The sequence below is a fragment of the Dipodomys spectabilis genome, unplaced genomic scaffold, assembly GCF_019054845.1.
Source record: "Dipodomys spectabilis isolate Male_0828 unplaced genomic scaffold, ASM1905484v1 ptg000045l, whole genome shotgun sequence".
NCBI lineage: Eukaryota > Metazoa > Chordata > Mammalia > Rodentia > Heteromyidae > Dipodomys > Dipodomys spectabilis.
Window position 1 is genome coordinate 2,776,680 of NW_024870722.1, and position 15,871 is coordinate 2,792,550.

Here is a 15,871-nt window from a genome sequence, read left to right on the forward strand (position 1 = left end):
GTGTTGGTGCCAGAAGCATTCCATTGGATCCCCAAGACCATCCTGTATAGGAAAGGCTGTTGTTCCTGTTGTCTAAGGGTGGAAGCTGAGCTGGAAGAAGTCAATGACTCACCCAACCAATCCACACCATGAGGAGATCGACCCTAAGCGGGGCTCCAGTGGCTCACTCCTGTAATCCTAGCTACTCAGGAGGCTGAGATTTGAGGATCTCTGTTCAAAGTCAGGGCAAGAAAATCCAGGAGACTCTTATCTCCAGTTAAGCAAAAAGCCAGAAGTGGAGCCAGAAGAGGAGCTGTGGCTTAAGAGCACAGCTTTGAGCACACAAGTTCAGGGGCAGAGTCCATCCCCCTGGGTTCAAGACCTAGGATTGTCACACACATACACACAGAGTCTGATTCTTTTCTTCCCTCATTCCCTCTTTTCTAAGAAAAGGTTTCCTGGAAATGTCTCCAGGTTTTGTTTGTTTCCAGAATCTTTATTGCTTAGATCCAATTACTGTTCATTTTTTCCTTGGATTATCTAGTTCCACAGCTAGTCAACCCAGGTTCTGCATTGTTTCTCTCCTCCAACTGCTTTGTCCCTGTCCTAGCCCATTTTGTGTTGCTATAACAACGTATTACTTGTTTACTGACTGTTTACTCACAGTTCTAGAGGCTGAGGCATCCAAGATCAGCATGTGGTGAGGGCCAGGTGATTCTGTGTCCTCACATTGCAGGCAGCAGAAGGACAAGAGGATAGGAATGTTGTGTCCTCTCAAGTTGGAAAAGTGAGAGTGAGCCCACTCCCAGAATCCCTTTCTATAATGGCACTAATTCATTCATCAGGACAGCTCCCTCAGGACTTAAAACACCTCCCATTAAGCCCTACATCTCAACACTGTTGCATGGGGATTATTTCCAACACCCTCCCTCTTTTGTGTGTGTGTGTGGGGAGGATACATTTGAATCTGACCTGCCACTCACTCTTCCATTACTCAAGCTAGCCCAGACACACCATTTTTAAACATATTACCTTTGGGTAGGATGGGATTGGGATCCCTTGCTGAGCTCAGCTGAACTAGGGGCATATACCTGGAGTCCTCATGGGTACACTGACAGTTGGAAATCCCACGTAGAAATCCAAATCTTTCATTCATGCATAGTCCCTCCCCCAACCGTGCTCTCCTCTGTCAACCTCTCCCTTCTCTTCTCATCCCTCCCATCTCTCTTTGTTTTCCTATGATTATCAGATCAAAAGGAAATGAAACAACTCTGAGACTGGTTCTTTCCTAGCCCAGTGACCCCAATACATTTTTCAACATACACATCCTCACCCCTCCTACTTAATTCTGCCTACCACAGCTGTCAGTCAGGATCCAATCCTGACACAGAAACCACACAGTGACTTGAATGTAGGAAGTTTAATATAAAAATGTATTACTGAAACAGGGATATATAGAGATAAAGATGTAAAGAAAAGCTGAAAATGTGGTATATATATATATATATATATATATATATATATATATATATATATATGCAAAGTAAAATTCTACTCATCCATTAGAAAGAATGATATGGCACTAGTCATAAATGGAAATGCTCAGGGAAAAAATGTATATTAAGTGAAGTAAGCCAGACCCAGAGAAACAAGGGTTGCATGTTTTCCCTTATTTGTGGTAGATAGAATGTGCCTATTAATCTATAAGTAAATAGGTTGGGTGGTATGTAAATGGTTACAAATGAATTAACTGAAGTATGATAGACTCTAAGGAGACCTCAAATAGTATGAATTTTTAGAAAGACTAAGTCAAAGCCCAACAAAATAAGCACCAGTAAGTGAGTACATGCAAGAGAAGGAATGAGCCCAAGGGGAATAGGGTAGATGAAATGAAGGGAGGGAAATGCAGTCAAGAATTCATTGAAAAACAGTAAAGTTAAGAAAAGGAATAGAAGGAGTGTGTTAAAGGGGGGTGAGAATGTTGAAGGGGGTGATTGAGATGCATTATATTCATGAACTGTTTTTTAAAGGGTGTCTCCTTTGTACAACTACTTAAAGATAATAAAGAAAAGCCAAAGACTACCCTGAATCTAGTGGAGACTACCCATAGAAGGTTGGAAAGGGATCTGTCTTCAAAACTGGGATTCACACCTTGTTGGAGGTGTGGTTGCAGCTCACTTGAGGTTGGAGGGTGGGTAAAGAAAACCTCTAGTTTGCTCACTGCTATGGTCTGAATGTTGAATCTCCTTCCAGATTCTTGTTGGAACTTAATTCCTAATGCAACTGTATGAAGAGCAGGGACTTCCAGAGGTGATTAGGTTATGAAGGATACATCTTTATGAATGGGATTAGAAAAGGCCTTAAGGGAGCAAATTCATCCGTTCCCTCTCTTCTATTATACGAGGACACAACATTGGCCTTCTTTGGAGGAAGCAGCGGAGAGATCAAGTTCTCACCAGGCACCACCATACCTGCCAGCATCCTGCTCTTGGCCATCTCAAGCTCCAGAACTGTGAGAAGTAAATTCTTTTATTCATAATATTCAGCCTCAGATACATTATCAGAGAAGCCTGAGCTGACTATAATTCTCATACATTATCAGAGAAGCCTGAGCTGACTATAATTCTCATGGCTGCTAGGCAAGGAGGAAGACTCTCAGAGGTGGAGGCCAAGGCTAGTGGGAGAATATACCAAAGAGGATGGAGGTATGAGGGGCCTGGTATCCAGCAGAGCAGAACTGAGTGCAGTGTGAGTCGAAGGTGGCCGATGGGTCAGGCTGACCACGAGTTTGTGGGCTGTACACTTTGGGTGGATAGATGGGAGAAGTCACTGAGAGCTACACAGCCCCAAATGGTAGAAGACAATAAGAAACCAGAGTCAAGGATAGTAGCCTCTTCTCCTGGTTCAGCTCCTGTGCTCTCTGCTGCCAGAGCTTCCTATTGAGTTTGCTTTAAGGGAGAAAGGCCTAAAGCTCCCTTTCATAGAGCAGGTATGGAAGGGTGGTGTGGAGCTGAGAGGCAGTAGATTACTAGTTAGATACTTTGTCTTCTATCTGGCTCACGCTGCTTCTCAGATTCTATCTCCCAACATACAACACACCTAGCCCCTAGACGGTCCCTGTAGTTGTATTCTTCCTTCTCTCTTCATCAAATACTACCCAGATATGCACCTAAGAAACTAGCTAGTCTTTTGTTGTGGGCCAATTGAATTCTTGTCATTTCATGGTTGTCTCCTTGATGTGACTGTAAATTCTTCAAGACAGTGACTCTGTTTCCCACAATGCCTAGGTAATGCCTTTCCTTCCATAGACCTTCCAGTTGATGAGGTGGTATGATTGATGGCTTGGGGACTGGAGAGGTAAAGGAGCTAGTTGGGAAATACTACTGTTTTCTCTATAGATAACTAAGACACAATCTGAGTGCTCATTAGAGACTGTGACTCCCTAACTTTCAGGTCCCTTCTGGTTCTATGATACAGTGTTATGGGAACAGCATCAATTAATAGCATGTGCTTTTGTCCTATAATTCTGAATCCAGGAGGAAGGAGATGTAAAAATAGCAGGAGTAAGTGAAAATAATATTGCCTACCCTGACCTGAGTCTGGTTTAGAAGAATATTTTCTTTCCTATATCCCTTTTATGAAGTAGACTTGCTTTCATAATAGAGACATTCCTTGAGATGAAATACTCTAGGTCATAAAGAAGAGAAAGAAGATGATGTGAATGCTTTATAGGGACAGTTTATTGGATCAATGCCTCTTTGTCTTATTACTCTGTTTTCTTTTTTCCCCAAATGGCCTGTGAGTGATTCTTGAATCACTGGGATCTCAGTCTCATCAGACAGAACTAGGGTATATTAAAAGCTTTGACCCTTATAATGGGTTGCTTGTTGTTTATCAAACAAGGCTCCTGTCCCCTTTTTGCTGGCATTTCTAGACAGTCCTATAAAAGCCATCAATTCCCTTTTGTGTCTGAGCAAGGTATTTCCTGAGTACCTCCTACTCAGCTGATGTTTGGTTCTCTTGTTATTTCCTTACCAGTTAATTTACTGTCATTCTGGGATGTTCAGTATTTAGCTATGCTATCCTAAGATTCCATACTAATGACTAATATTTAATAAAGGCTCAATAGATGTTACTTGAATGAATGATAAAATAGTCATGAGTCTTTGGGTGGCAAACAATAACTCAATTGTCTTTTAAGTTGTAGGGGCTTCTACCATAAAATAATGTAGACTAGGTGGCTGATAAACAACAGAAACTGATTTCATTTGGGAGGCTGAAAATGTCAAGGCCAAGATACCCACTTCCTGGTACACACACACACACACACACACACACACACACACACACACACACACACACACACACACACACACACACACGTACAGCTCTTATTCTTCCCAGATCCTGTGGTAGGAGAGGCCAGGAGTCTCTAGGGTCTCTTTGAGAGCACTAATCCCATTCATAAGGCTCCACCCCCATTACCATCATCTCCCAATGACCTCATCTTTTAATTCTGGTGGAACATAAACACTTAGCCTGTTATAGCAATTTAACTCATTTTAAGAATTAGATAAAATATATTTGCCCATGGAACTAGAAAGTTGAAGGGTACTACTGCTGCTTTAGGCATGGTTGAATTAAGCATTCAAATTCTAGCACCAGGTCTCAATCTATCTTTCAATATCTTTTTGTTCTGCTGTCACATTGATTTGCTTCATTCTCATGAAAGTTCTGTCTTATGGGACAGAATAATAATGAAGTTAGAAAAAGTTGCAGGTCAGGATTTCTCAACGTGAACATTATTGACAATCTGGAAAGAATAATTCTTGGTTGTGTGGGTGTGCCCCATGCATAACAGGCTATTTAGTGTCCCTGGTTGCTGAGTATCAAGTGCCAACAGCACTGCCTTACATTCATTGTGATTACCAAATAAGTTCATCATATTTCCACATGACCCTAAAGCAAGCAGAATAATCCCTGGTTGAGAGCCACAGCCCTCAGCTAACTCTGTAACCACAATTATGATCCCAGAGAAACAGCTTGATTCTTTATCACCTATCAGTCTCCTTATCAGTTCTTAGAAAGGATCCTGATTGGCTCTGCTTGGATTATATCTCTATCCACAGACAAATCATAATGCTTAGTGTGGTTGAGGGCTTGGTATCATCTAACTGGTTCTATATTGTTACGGTTATCTATTGTCCAACTTAAAAATATTTATTATCTCAAACAATTTCTATGGATCAGGAATAAAGGAGCTGTTTAGCAGCAGGGTTTTGGCTTAGGATCACTCACAAGTTATAATTAAGTTGTTGTCCAGGGCTGCCCATCTTCCCAAGGCTGGACTCAGAGTAAAGGGACTGTTTCTAGGCTCACCCATGTGGCTGTTTTTGTAATTGTGGAGAACCTTATCACGTGACCTTTTCATAGGCTGCTAAGTTATTCCAGAGTGACATCCCCAAGAAAGAAAACAAAGGGGAGGGAGAAAGGAGAGAAGGAGAACTTAAAATAGAAACACTCCTCCTGTATTTCTTAATCTCAGATGTGACAGAGCATCATTTCTGCCACAGCCCATTGGTCACATACATAGACCAGCTTTGGCACCTGCAGGTGGGGGCTACCAAGGGTGTGAAAATAAGGAGGAGGGCTTGTGGGCCCTCTTGGAAGTTGGAGTGCCCTGGGTCTATGCTCACTTTCTGTAGAAGCAAAGGTCACAGGAACACCAGCCTGTATAGCTCTGGGAAGCCACAGAGTGTGTGGGGCGAGGGCATTTCCCCAAAGGAGGTCATAGAGTGCAAAGAAAAAGGAGATGCCTACCACAAATGCATATTGAAAAGAAGTGTACTTCCTGGCCAACGGCCTCAAGGGGTAAACCCCAGGAAAAACAGGGCGGTAAATTATGTCTTTCTGTTTGAGATCATCATTTGTTCCTTCAGATTTTTTTTTTTCTGCTCTGGAATGATGTTCCCAGTCAGCATTTTTATTTAGGGTTTTCACAAGCAATCCAACTCTTGATAGAGTTTTGAGTTCTTGGGAGGAGACCAGTGTTTGAAAGTATCCTATAAATGGTGGCTGACAGCTATTTCCTCTCCAAAGTTCCTTTCTTTGGTGTTCTTTTAAATTTTTTTTTTATTTATAGCAAAACGAAAGCATGGTCTATGTCTTGGTATGCTCCTTCTAGTAAATGATGGGAAATAAGATTGCAATAGCTCCAGGAATAAGACATAACAGAACTCACACCAAGGTGAGAAATAACTGCTCAATAGTAGTTATCTTAGCCAGTAGCTCACACCTGTAATCCTACTTACTTGGGAGGTTGAGAATTGGAGGATTATGGTTGGAGGTCATCCTGGGTAGGAAAGTTTGTGAGACCTCTCCTTCTTAACTGATAAGAAAACAGTGGTGTATGTCTGCCATCCAGGCCAGCCTGGGCAGAAAAGTCTGCATGATTCCATCTCATGGAGTCTCAAGTTTCCATTAATGGAAAGAAGCTGGGAGTGATCATGAACTTGCGTCATTCCAGATAAAAACAGAAGTTTAAAATAGGTAGCTAGCAGACCAGGCATGCACTGGGTGGGAAGTGAGACCCTATCTCTAAAATAATCAGTACAAAGAAAAACTAGAGGTGTGGTTCAGTAATAAAGCACCTGTTTGGAAAGCTGAGGCCCTGAGCTCAAATCCCAGTAGCACCCGACCTCCAAGAAAGTAGGTATTTTTTTTGTTTGTTTTTTGCCTGTTGTGGGGCCTGAACTCTGGGCCTGGGTGCTGTCCCTCAGCTCTTCAGCTCAAGGCTAGTGCCGTACCACTTGAGCCACAGCATCAGTTCCAGCCTTTTCTGATTAGGTAATGCTGAGGAATCAAACCCAGGGCCTCATGCTTGCAAGGCAAATGCTCTACCACTGAGCCACCTTCCCAGCCCCAAAGTAGGTATCTTAATTTTGTGCATTTTAAAGAGATTTTCCTTAATATATATGGAGTCCCCAGAGTCTATGGGGAATAAGCGCGTACTGTTTTCCCATTAGAAATTAGTAGTATACAAAGGAAAGGAGTTTTTTTTTCTACTTTAGTTTTTGGTTGAAGTACTGCCAGCTACTGAGCCATCCTGACACCCCATTGCTCCCAGTAATGAGCAGCCTCTGTTTTCCTTCCCACTTCCCTGCCAAGTGAAGCTGCCAGGTACCACATAGCTGACTCTCAAGATAGTTGATAGAAGACTGGGCATCTTTGGATGATGCAGAAGATGAGTGACTCAGGAGATGGAGTTGGAAAGAAGTCTGGCTGGGATTTAATCATGCAAATGGAGGAACTGCATCCCCTTGTTCCACCAACTGATGTAAACAAAAATGCTAAGTGTGAGACTTGTGTCACTCAATCCTGACTTCTTATATAAATCGGTTATATCTGTTAGAATTGTGTGACACTGACACTGCTCTGTGTGTGTGTGTGTGTGTGTGTGTGTGTGTGTGTGTGTGTGCAGTACAGGAGAAGGCATCTCTGACTTGAGGCAGCTCAGTGGATTATAAAGCTGAGACCAGGATTTGGTCTTGCTGTGTGTAGTGTCTCATACCTGTAATCCTAGGTATTTGGGAGGTGGAGACTGGAAGGATTGAGGTTCGAGGCCAGTCCAGGCAAAAAAAAGTTAGTGAGATCCTGATCCCATCTTGATGAAAACTGGAGCTTTCATCCCTGCAATATGTAAAACATAAACAGGAGGATCACGATCCAGGCTTGCCTGATTAAGAAAGGAATAAAGGGCTTATTAAGCAGGGAGTGCTCTTTTTACTCCTTGCTGGCTGCATTCCACAATCACTACCTTATTTCTTTCATAAAAGACTTGGTCCACTGGTAAGATAAATTGCCTTCCTGCAACCTTGTAAAACTGTGCAGAGGAAAAGCCTTTGGAGAAAGGTCGCGTCGCGTGGCAGTTTCTTGGAACTCTACTCCCTCCAGTACCCCTGCAGGTGATTCTGGAGACAATGATGAATCTATCACATCGCACTCAAACAGCCAAAGCTGGGTGCTGGGGGCTCACACCTGTAATCCTAGCTACTCAGAAGGTTGAGCTCTGAGGATTGAGGTTCTAAGCCAGCCCTGGCAGGAAAGTTCATGAGACTCATCTCTGATAAACTACTCAAAAAAGCCAGAATGGTGGTGTTAGAGTGCTGGCCTTGAGCAAAAGAAGCTCAGACACAGCCCCTAGGACCAGAGTTCAAGCCCCTGAACTGGCAAAACAAGTCAACAGACAAACAACGACAACAAAAACCCAGCCAAGTGTAATGGGGATGGAGCATGTTTCAAATGGTACAGTGCCTACGTAGTAAACATGAGACCCTGAGTTCAACTGCCAGTACTAAAATAAATAAATAAATAAAAATTGTCATCTCTGGATAGAGAATCAAGAATGAAGCATCTAGATTAGATATTTGAATGTGACATCAGTCCAGAGTTATTTTATCCCTGACCATTTCTATCTGTGTTAGGCTACTGTCTGTTACAAAATACCTGGGGTCAGATAATTCATAAAGATAGGGGTTTATTTGTCACATAGTTGTGAAGACTATGAAGTCTGTGAGAATGGTACTCTACTTGCTTAGTGAGGATCTCCTTGCCACTTTATATGTAACGATGTAGCAGCGAGGGGCTGGAATCACCTAGTGATGCAGCAAGCTGCTAACTTGGCTTTTCTCTTATGAAGCCATTAATACCACCCTCGTGATCCCATTTAATACTAATTATCTCCCTAATATTCCCACCACCAAGTAGCACTCACATATAAACTGGGGAAGAACTATTGGGGCACGCATGTAAATTGTAAAGTTAACACATGATAAAATTAACACATGTAAATTTAACCTCTCAGGGAGCTGAACGGAGACCAGAGCATGCGAAGAGACTGCCATCAGTAAATATATCCCCTGCAAGGTCCAATAGGGACCCAAAGGGAGGAAAAGGAGAAAGCCATAGAAATTGGCTCTCTCAGGTGCTTTTTGTGAGGCTTGATGTTTTCATTTCATATTGGTAATACACAGACAATTGGAGCAAAAGATTCTCCATGGCTAGATGGGGCCATAGGTAGAACCAGCAAGAGGAGCTCTGTGAGAAGTGGAGGAGCATGTGTGTCAGGATTGGGTTGTTCATGTCTGTATCTATGTTTTCCCCTGACACTTAGTGTCTGGGGTATGGATAGGGAAAAATCGGTCTCCTACCTTGGAGTGACCAATTGACAGGGCTTACAAAAGATCAGGCTCTCAAGCTCAGGGCTCAGGCTTGGCTTCTCTCCCTGGCTAGACAAAATCTAGTGTTTCGGTTACAGTTATTTTTAATCAGTCTTCATTATTGTTCTTTGAGGAGGAAAGCTGCAGTGTTGCAAATACTTTTCACTGTAGGGAGTGGGACGTGATGAATTCAACATTGCTCCCAGAATCACCTGCAGGGGTACTGGAAGAAACTGCCATGTGACCTTTCTCCTAGAGCCTTTTCCTCTGCACAGTTTTACAAGGTTGCAGGCAGTTTATCTTACACTGGACTAAGTCTTTAGTGAAAGGAAGAAAGGTAGTGATTGTGGAATACAGCCAGCTAGCAAGGAGTAAACAGAACACTTCCCAGCTTTAATAGGTCCTTTATTCCTTTTCTTAATCATCTACTTAAGTTTTCTTCTCTTGTTTCCTTTTCTTTTTCTTTGTTTTCAAGAGGCAGAAACCATTTTGACGATTTTTCTCCTCACATCTAGATTTTAATGGAAGAAATATTCTGGCACATTTGGTCCCTGTTCCTTCTCTCTTCTCCCCAAAGCTCTGTTTCAATTATATCAAACTGGTTACAGCTGAGACGCTACAACCCGGTTAGGAATAAAAGGATGGAGTCCAACGTCCACCTGCTGTTTCACATACAGATAGGCAGGCTTTGTCCCACAGCCCAAAACATTGGCTCCGGACAGTCTGTGTACGGTTGTTGTGCCCAAATTGCCAATGAGATGAAAGCCATGCTTCTGGTCTCAACCTGGAGACTAGTGCCCAAGAATCTGGGAGTGTGAGAGGGTCTTGCGGATAGAAGTGGGGAACCCAGGAAATAGTGTTACTGGCCCTTGGTCTGCAGGGCAGGAGGGACGCATTAAGTAGGAGGCATTAGAAACAGCTATGAAGAGTGAGGGCGGGGAAAGACATGCAGCCTGTGGGTAGCATAAGGAGCCTGTACTACCTTGCTTACTATGGAGCAAGAGAAATCATTCACTGTGCACCGGTGCTCAAGTCTGTAATCTTAGCCACTCAGGAGGCTGAGAACTAGAGGATTTCAGTTTGAAGCCAGTCCCAGCAGAAAAGCCCAGGAGAGAGACGTTGTTGTTGTTGTTGTCAGTCCTGGGGATTGTACTCTGGGCCTGGGACCTGTCCTTGAGCTCTTGTGCTCAAGGCTAGTGCTCTATCACTTGGAGCCACAGGGCCATTTCCAGTTTTCTGGTAGGTAATTAGAGATAAGAGTTTCACGGACTTTCCTGCCTGGACTGGCTTTGAACTGAGATCCTCAGATCTCAGCCTCCTGAGTAGCTAGGATCACAGGCATGAACCACTGGCACCCGCTCCCATGAGACTCTTTCTTTAATTAACCATCAAAAAAGCCAGAAGTGGAGGTGTGGCTCAAATGGTAGAGCCCAAAAAGCTCAGGGACAGCACCCAGGCCCTGAGTTCAAGTCCCAGGACTGGCACAAGAAAGAAAAAAGAAAAAGAAAATCACTCAACAATCATAGTTGAGATAAAACTAAGGAAAAAAAAAAGAAAGTGAAGAGAGACAGGGAGAGGTATCAACATCACAAAACAGTCCACAGCTTCTTTGCATGGCCCTGCCTCTCCGTGGGTCTGCTTTCAGCAAAGAGCTCTGGTTTCCTGTCCCTGGGGGTCACTGCTGATGTTATCCCAGCAATGCAGAGGCCAGAGATGTTGGAGGGAGCATGCTGCCATCTTGGGCCTTCAGTAGAAGGACCCTTCAAAGTTCCCATTGTATCCAATCATTGGTCCCTGGCCTCACATAGGGGATGATGGGAAAACCATGCAAAGCAATTTGTAAGACAAGCAATCTTGTAGGCAATGGAAAATCATCAGAAACCATTAAGTAGTGAATGACAGGTAGGAAAATATACTTAATAAAGGCCCCCTCTGTCTTGAGAAGGTTTTAGTTTTAACTCACAGCAATTAGCTTTTGGCACCCCCAAACCTCAGGGTACCCTACTCTTCTCTGGCAGCACTGGGGTTCCACCACAGCAATCACCACAATAAGGAACTCTTGTCCCAGCACCTTCATGTACATTCTGTAAGTGAAGCACAGGAGTGCATATGTGGAGAGGAAAGCACCCAGAGTTGGCAGTCACCCCCCCCCCTCCCCGAGGTCACATCCCTTATGGCCATACCTTCTTCCACCCCTGGCCTTGGTAAGTCTGGCCTGGCTGTGGTTTAATCCTTTTTATTCCTGCTGCATGGGCTTCCAACTTGACCAGAAGCAGCCTGCAGATAAACCTTTTCCTGGCCTGAATACCACATGCCACTCTCTTTCCTGGGCTGCCAATTTAAGTCACCTACTATGTGCTCCCTCCAGTGGTGAAGGGCTGGCAACCTAGGGAGAGGAAGTAGGGCCAAATAATAGCCCATGCCCTTGGCGTAGATCTGGAGTAGATGGGCAGGATGGGCTCAAAGTTGAGGCTATGTAGGTGGTCTTACTGCTTTTGCCTGGTTGGCTATACCTGGGATATACGTGGCAAGAAAGAAGTGCCCAGGGGTAGTTGGAGTTGGGGGAGGGAGGGGTCTGAAGTGTATACAAGTTATCAGTGAGGTGTGGTTTACTCCCTGGCACTGCCGTGGCTGACTTCCAGCGGGACAGACTTCTCCGTGCTCTCGATCATGCTCAGGTTCTGCAAGGGACCAGAAGTAGATGAGGCTGCGGGTGGCTGGGAAAGCCAAAGTCAAGGGAAACGAGGCAGGGCTCACAGTTGTCCTCATATCGTGTAGACTTTCTTAAATTAACTGTGGGGAGAGGAAATCGGGAAGAAGAGCCAGAAGGTCAGCAGCCAGACTTTTCCATACCATCTGTGATGGGAAACAGAAAGCTGCCAAGAAAACCCATGTGCTGGAAGTTAATTGGTAGAACTTGAAAGCAGAAGCAATATGCCATTCTGCTACATCAAAAGTCTCCTCTCCTCTCCTCTGCTCTCTTCTCCTCTCCTCTCTTCTTTCTTCTCCTCTCCTCCCCCTTTCCCTCCCCTCCCCTCCCCTCTTCTCTTTCTCCTCCCCTCCTCTCTCAATCTTTTTCCTTTTCCCCCTTTCCTTCCTTTCTTTCCCTTTCCCTTTCCTTTCTTTCTATTTTTCAGACAGATAGCTCTGTGGAGCTTCATAGTAATGTCACCACAAGGTTTTGGGTAACAATAGTGACTTCTTTTTTATTTATTTATTATTATTTTTAACAATAGTGACTTCTAAACTAATATACCAAGATAAAGCTGAGTCATGTTGATAGTTTAATGGAAGGAGGTCCTAACTTTGTAGAGTTTGACTTTAAAAATATCATTTCAAATTTCATTCCTAATTTGTAACACTATGTTAAGGTATACTGTTAAGGCTGGATAGACTAGGAAAAATGAGGTATGGTCAGCTAATAGCAAATACAGGAGATATTCCTTCATGTACTTCCCTTAAGATTAAGGGAACAAAAGTCATTTTGGGGGAAATGAAGCAGGATAACTTATGGAAACTGAGGCCTGGTGTAGGCAACTCAGAAATATGGTATCTAAAAACTAAGAAATGCCATCTTTGCTTCAAAGAGAGGCAACTGAATGCATTCTTTCCTAAGGGATGCATTTCTCACCTGTCAGGAAACTCAGAGAATAACACCAGGTATAATTTAAGCAAAGATAAAGCACCTAGCTTTGCATAACTTAAAGCCGGACCCCCCTGCCTTTACCCTATAAATACCCAACAGCCCAAGGAGCAGGTGCCTCTTGGGGGTGCCTCCTTGTCTGTTTGTGTCTTTGTGTCCCTATGAGAGCACCCACACTCTGCTAGCGTGTGCCCCTGCCCTTCTGTTTGTCTGCTTTTTTTGTCTGTTTCCTTGCTTGTTTACTTAATAAAGCTCTGCCAAGTTTTCTTACCATTGTGACTTGTCCAGAAATTCTTACTCTGCAATTGAAGTCAAGAACCCTAAGTGAAGAATTCTTATATTTAAATGGAAGCTTCACCAAACCTCAGCTCTGTCCGGTGACACTGTTTTTTAAAAGAAAATAATTACAATTGGGTCCTTCCGTGCTTTATTTTCTTATTTGTTGTTATGTGTAATGAGGAGTCTAACTGTGGGGTTTGGAGTGGTGAATGTCCTACCCTGGTAAAACTGACGAATCTATAGATGAGTGTTTTGTTATTTTTTTTAATGTGTGAATCTTTAAAGTTATCTTTGTATAGTTGAGCTGCTACTACACAGAGCAGTTTATGAATAACAAGGCATTTTGGTCAAGCTTATGCAGAATCCTCACAGGCTTCCAAGAGGAGTTTTACCACTCCAAGTGAAGTTTGCTATTCTCTGAGCAGATGATGAGAAGTCTGGGGTCCTCAGGAGTTGGACTATCTAAGTGGAGCTGGTGGCCAATGGTTTGCAAAGCCAGCATCCAAGTTGGCTTTCCTCCCCCCTGTCCATATTGTGGTGCTCCGGTAGAACTCAGAATCTTTCCCTTTCCTTTTTCCTTACAACCATCAATACAAGAAGGGACGGTTTCTGTTCCTAAAACTGCCTATAGAACTAGTATTTCTCTAGAGACAGAGAACAGGCATCTTTGTTGACTGCAAAATTACACTTTAATAGACCTTTTGGTTATGAAACTCATGAATCTCAGAACATCTAAGATAGAATGGTTTAAGACAACCACTTTACATAATTTTATATAAATGCCTTTGCTGAGGGCAGATTTTCTAATTTCAGGTGATTTTTTCCCCTAGAAACAACATCTTTTCTCCCTTCTGTGGAAATCTCAGACAATACCTGTCTGGATTCCAAGTTGGAGAGGCATGATTCTTTGGGAGTTGCAGCAGCAACTTGACCTTAGAGCAGGCTCTAAGGAGAAAGGTGTGTGGTAGAAACCTTGAGAAAGGTTTGGCCCAACCCTCCAAAGCATCCAGAGGCCTACTGTGACCTACAACCCCCCACCCCAACTTGGGGAGTCCCAGGAGTAGAGGGCTCTGACCTCTGTCTGTAGGGTCTTGTTGAACATATGGCCACTAAAGGATGGACAAATCTGGGATGCCAAGGTGCACTGCAGATTCTCTTAGCAATTCCTTACCCTTCCAGGTGCATCACACAGCAGTGGGTCAGTGCTGTAGATTCTGGGCTAATGGAAGCAGAGACATCAGCAGAAGACATCTAAAGCCCTGGCTTTAGACAGATAAGCAGCCCCTGAAGGCCAGTGTACCAACAGGCCCTGACATGACTGGGGAACTTGAGATGGGACTCACGCAAAGCACATCCCTCTCATTGTCCACTCCCAGAGCACCCTCGTACTAATAGCTTCTCTCACTAACACTTGGTTCTATACTCTCCATTTACGCTCACACTTTCCTTGCCCCACCAGTACTGAGCCAACCTGGTGGCACCCCTCCCCTGGTGGGTTTCCATAAACACCTGTGGGAGAGTAACCCCAGGCCTAACATCCCAGGATTCCTTTTCTAGAAGGCCAATTTGCAGCACAACATGACCTTGGCTTAAAAACTCAGGACCCTGAAGTAAGAGAATGGTAGATTCATCAACCAGGAATTAGCCACATCCGGACAAGTGTAAGCCCCAAAGAATTCACCTGTTTCTATTTATCTAAAAGGTTCTGGAAAGTGTAACCAGGTGAAGAATCTGAAGTGGGAGAAGCTCACACCAGAGAGAGCAACAAAGGTCTCCTGCCAGTAAGAACTGTACCTTGTTAAAAGTCACACCCATGGAAAAATGCATGGTAATTAAGTTTACTTGTTTTAGACTAATAAAGACTTGAATCCTTGTGTTTCAGTCACTGGCTGCGTGATCTTGAGTCATTTTCAGGCCAACTCAACAAAGAGGAGTTACTTTTTTTTCTATGTAAACTGAAGGAGGGATTGGGAATGGTGGCTCACACCTCTAATCAAAGCTACTTGGGAGGTAGAGACAAAAGGATTGTAGTTTGAGGCTAGCCCAGGCAGTACATTAGTGAAGCCTCATCTTAACAAACAAGCCAGATATGTTTGCTGATGCTCGTATCCTAGCTATACAGAAGGTGTAGATAGAAGCGCTGCAGTCTGAGGGTAGCCTGAGCAAAACAGCACAAGACCCTATCTAAAAAAACAAAAAACAAAAGACTTGGTCGGGTACTGGTGGCTCACACCTGTAATCCTAGCTACTCAGGAGGCTGAGATCTGAGGATCATGGTCCAAACCAGCCCAGGCAGGAAAAGTCTGTGAAACCCTTATCTCCAACCATCAGAAAAACAGAAGTGTAGCTGTGGCTCAAAGTGGTAGAGCACTAGCTTTGAGCAAAAGAGCTCAAGGATAGTGCCCAGGCCCCGCGTTCAAGCTCCCTGACTGATCCCCCCCTTCAAAAACACTTGAAAGCAAAAAGGGGTGGGAGTATGGTTCAAGTACTAGAGCATTTGCCTAGCAAGCTCAAGGCTCTGAGTTCAATCCCTAGTACCACCAGAGGGAAGGAAGGAAGGAAGAGAGGGAGGGAGGAAGGAAGGAAGGAAGGAAGGAAGGAAGGAAGGAAGGAAGGAAGGAAGGAAGGAAGGAAGGAAGGAAGATACGTGAGACTTGAAGTGGCTATAGGAGAATGCTCAGCATAATGCACACCATGTTGACAATGTGGAGAGACTTACTTTTATTGTTGTGGCCACTGATGTTGATCCTAG